The sequence below is a fragment of the Bombina bombina genome, chromosome 6 (genome assembly GCF_027579735.1).
Source record: "Bombina bombina isolate aBomBom1 chromosome 6, aBomBom1.pri, whole genome shotgun sequence".
NCBI classification, from domain to species: Eukaryota; Metazoa; Chordata; class Amphibia; order Anura; family Bombinatoridae; genus Bombina; species Bombina bombina.
Genome location: NC_069504.1, coordinates 491341672 through 491347007, shown reverse-complemented (window position 1 = coordinate 491347007; position 5336 = coordinate 491341672).

Below are 5336 nucleotides of genomic sequence, written 5' to 3'. Positions count from 1 at the left end.
TATTTTAAAAAAATTCAAAAAATTGCAAAATCATCTGGAAAGGTCCAAAAGGATCGTGACACATTGTGATAGTGTAGAGAACTGTGTGATTTTATGTGAGAGATAAGATAATAATAATATGGGAAGTGAAAGGCATCTAGGAAATAAAGGACTTTACTGGTCGCATCTGTATATGTGTGTCTAGATGATTGGGGTCTGGGGGTACTTTAGATGGGACTGGTAGGTCAATTCCATCTTAAAGAGACAGGTCAAAGAAACTTCCAGAGGACTAGTAAGATTAAACATGTGAACTAGAGCTCCTGTGACGATAAGTATCCGCTTATGGATGACTATGTGTATACAAGGTGAGCAAGGTCTTCTTTGTTATTCAAGCCTTTTGGATGTAAACAATCCAATAGAAATATCCATTTAGACTCTATTGTCAAAAGTTTTTTCTCATAATCACCACCTCTCCAATTTTTTCTGACCTTTTGTATGCCCAAGAATTTCATTTCTTTAATATTACCATTATGTTTAGTTGAGAAATGCTTATATAAGACTGTATCCATATTGAGTTTTTTGATGAGCAATATGTACTCTCGTATTCTGTCTTTTAGAGATCTTGATGTTTGCTCAACGTATTGTAAACCGCATGAACATTCTATTAAGTAGATCACTCCTTTGTCTTGGCATCTTATTAGGTCTTTGATGTTGTGTACTTCTTTGGTGTGATATGATTGGAACTTTTCTGTCTTCTTGCCACATTTACAGACATTACAACTTGGATATTGGAAGAAGCCTTTAATTTTCTTCCCATACAGATTATTTGTTTCTAGCCTTTTGTACATTTGTATTCAGATTTTTTATTTTCCAATTTTTACATTTAATTTCCTTTTTTAATAATTTGTCCCCCACATTCTTCACTTTAGACCAAGGTCTTTATTTTAGACCACACAGCAGATCTCTCAGAGGCCATCTGTATTATTCCCTAGTGCACATAGTGGTCTCTCATATGTACTGACGGTTTGCTCCAGCAGTTCAAGGAAGTTCCCCTCACTGAACACGACACAGCACAACCTGACACTCCATATCATGGGTCCATGATTTCCTATCTTACCTTTTTTTAGCACACGATTGTAATCTGCATTGTGCTCTTACTCCACTGTCTCATATTCCGTGATTTCACATTCATGACCTCATCATTGTTTTTAGATTGCTATTAATGTGTTAACCCTTTGGCTAACCCCAGGTTTTACCCATTTTGTTCTCCCTTTGGATATATATAATCCTTGTACTATCGCACACCACATATAATTTTTTTAGATCTATCTCCTTTGCCCAACAATCTCCATCTTTATAGTTTGTCACTATTTGATTCCTAAACCTCACCTCAGCCTTTTGTCAGGCACTTTGTACATAACCAACCGATTTGTTTATTCCCATTGGCCAGCTAGGAGGGCCCTTGTCCAAAGCCAGAGGTATCTGGCCTGGAGCTTAGTCTTTTTCCTCACTGACAATATATATATATACTGTGAATATATATATATATATATATATATATATATATATATATATATATATATATATATATATATGTAAAAAGTATGTAAATGCATGCCAATTTATTAAGGAAACTCCAAACTGCTTGAGTTTCCTGAATACATAATAAGTGTTTTTTGTGTTGCTCGAGTTTCCTGAATACACAATTTTCAATTTGGCAATCCTCAAATCTCATATTGGTGTGATTTCAGTCATAGCAATTTTGCACTATGTATTCCTTTCTTTTTTAGGTAATGATTATACTTGGGACACTTCATCTAAAGAGTTTTTTTTACCCCAAGTTGCATTTAAACACTTTTTTTTAAAATATTTATTTCATATATTTCTTTTGGATGATATACTTTTTTTCTGGGCACTATTGGAGTAAATTTTCCTTCTTTTTTACTTTTACTGGACCCTTCAACATCTATTTGATATATGTGCATATATATTACTTTAGCTATTGTTATCTTTGACAGTCTTTGTTTTTATATATTGTTTTATGTTTAATACTTTTTTTTTTGTTTGAATGATTTTTATTGAAAATCGGTACATTGAAAATGAACAAGATATATAGTTTCAGTTATTTAGCAATAGCATAACAGCAGTTCACTATAAAGACAGTCATCGTTAATGATTAATCCAATTTCCATAGGTATTTTCAAGATTGTTTAAAAGTGGAAATGAGTCATAACATGACATTAGAAGATATAGAAGGATTTAGTGGGTGAAATAAGGCAAGGGTTAGGGTGATGAGGTTTAGAAGGGGGAATAGAAGGGGAGGTAGTGTCCCATCCGGTCTATCATCTCTATAGTCACGGAGAGTGATATAGGTGTAGTTTTTAAAGCTTCAGGTACAAGATGTCGAGTAAACTGTTTAAGTGTGGTCGTCGTAAGATCCCTGCTCCCATATAAATTGAATATTGGAGATCATGTCTTGTTTACCTAGATAACAGTAATGCATCTTTTCTAACGTGAGGACGTGATTTACTTCAAGTTTCCATTGGGCAATGGTAGGTATCTCACATGTCTTCCATTTCCTAGGGATTAAGCGTTTAGCACAGGAGAGCATTAAAAGAAGTAGTTTCCTGCGATAGACGCAAGCGATTTTGGGGATGAGATTAAGAATTATGATTGGTGGGGAAAGTTTGATAACTACACCCAGAACATTGGCTATGTGTCTTTCTACTTGGTTCCAGAAGGTGTGTAGAAGAGGACATGACCACCATATGTGGGTAAGGGTACCCTCCTCCCCGCATCTCCTCCAGCAGCTGGAAGAGGCAGTAGAGTATATGATCCTCAGGCGCTGAGGGGTTAGATACCACCGAGCTAGTATTTTGTAATTCAGTTCAGATATGGTCAAGGATAGAGAGGTAGAGTGTGCGTGGCAGAAGCATTGCCTCCAGGTTTCAGTGTCTAGATCACTTTGGAGTTCATCTGCCCACTTTGTCAGATATGTGGGTCGTTTTTCAGGGAAAGAACCCCTGAGCATTTTGTACGCCAGGGAAAGGTGTGCTCTATTTATATTCGAGTTGATACATAACTGCTCGAAAGTGGTTAGGGGTCTAAGTATCATTTCTTTGTGCGGGCAGTGGTTAATCGCATGTCTGATCTGTAGATAGGAGTACCAGCAGTGAAAGGGTGGGCCTAGTTCTTCATTGAGGGTAAGTCTGTCTTTAACTCCTGAGTTGTTGGTCACTAAGTAAATTGGTAGGGACCTATGGAGCCTATTAGCTGGGGTATGAGTGAATAGGTTGTGTTTGAGAAAGAGGTGATTTCGAAGAAGGGGAGTCAGGGGGGAAAACATGGTAGAAACTCCCTTTGTGTGAGTGAGTACGTCATCCCACACATCTAGGGTGGTTTTGATATAGTCATTGTCTTGTATAGTGCGAGGTCTGGACTCTTTGGGGATCCAGGGTAAGTCTCTCATGGGGTCAACCTGTGCTAGGTGGCTCTCCATCTGTATCCACAGCTTCGAAGGGTTGGCATGGTTCCAAGCTACAACTCTGGCTAAATGTGTGGCTTTGTAATAATTAGTAAGATTGGGGACACCGAGGCCTCCATCTTCCTTACTCAAATACATGGTGTGTTGAGCTATTCTCGGGCGTTTATAAGACCAGATAAAGGAATTAATCATTTTTTGTTGTGTTAGGAGGAAGGACTTCGGTAAGGGCAGAGGAAGGGCTTGAAACAAGTATAAGTATCTGGGAACTATCATCATCTTCACCGTGTTGATTCGCCCTAGCCATGATAAATGTCCCTGTCTATGCCAGTTCTCTAGCGAGGTTTTAACGCTCATTTGGAGGCTGTTAAAGTTATCTGGAAAGAGTGTGCGTGGATCTTTGGAGATTATCAAGCCTAGATATTTAAGTTTATCTGATAGTGTGAACTTTGTTTGTCGTGTGATAGATAGCATTTCTTGAGGGGTTAGATTTATCGGCAATAGTCCCGACTTTTCCATATTAATGGAGAAGTTGGAGACCTGCTTGTATGCTTCTAAGGTTTGTATGAGAGTGGGTAGGGAGGTGGTTGGGGATTATAAATTGAAAATCACGTCATCCGCAAACAGAAGGCATTTTTGGGTAGTGTCTCCGAATTTTAGGCCTTGTATATGGTGGCAATGTCTAATTTGCAGTGCCAGTATTTCAACTGTAATAGCGAATAATAGAGGTGAGAGCGGGCATCCTTGACGTGTGCCATTGGAAATGGGGAAAGGCTGGGATATGTTATTGTTGATTTTAATCTTTGCGCTCGGGTTGTGATAAAGGGCCTTTATTCTGGAAATGAAGAGCTCGGAAAAGCCGAATTTTGACAGGGTGGACCACATAAATTGCCAGTCCACCCGGTCAAATGCCTTCTCAGCATCTGTCGAAAGCAAGGTTAGAGGTGAGCGGGTAAGGTGGGCTTGTTGCAGTGAGTGGAGTAATCTGGTGGTGTTATCCTTCGCCTCTCTCCCCCCAATGAAGCCTACCTGATCAGGGTGGATTATACTGGGCAATATTGCATTCAAACGGTTGGCTAAGATTTTGGCATATATTTTCATATCAATATTTATAAGTGAGATTGGTCTGTAGTTGCTGACCACGTCAGTATCTTTGCCCGGCTTAGGGATCACTGTGATTACTACTTCTAAGAGGGAACTGGGCAGGACAGCACCTCGATCTATGTTGTTAAAGAGTGTCAGAAGCTGGGGGTTTATGTGTTATTGTAGGAGCTGATAAAATTTGGATGTGAGGCCATCTGGGCCTGGGGATTTACGATTGGGCAAGGACTTAATAACTAGATTTATGTCTCTTAGGGTGATGGGGGAGTCCAAGAATTGTTTGTTATCTTCTGTGATAGAGGGTGTATGGACGTTGGTTAAATATGTTTCTAATTTCTCTTTCTTGTCTTGTGGCGAGGAGTCTACTAAATTGTATAATTTCTTATAGTAAGAAACAAACGAGTTGATAATTTCTTCATTTTTGTGGGTTATCTCACCAGATGGGTGGCGAATTGTCCTAATGAAATTGGAGAGTCTTTGCTTTCTAAGGGACCTGGCCAATAGGCGACCTGATTTGTTACTTTCTACGAAAAACTTAGATTTGGTGGTTAACGCCCTCATGTGGGCTTTTTGGATCAGAAATTTATTTAGGGCTTCTCTAGCGTCAGTCAGTTTGGAGAGCTTGTTCACAGAGGATGGGTCTGCTTTGAGAATGGTTTCACAGGTAGTTAAGTCGTTAGATAGTGAAGTGAACTGGGCATTGTGAATCTTGCATTGTGTGGCGGTGTGTTTTATTATAACCCTCCTTATAAAACATTTATATGCCTCCCAATTG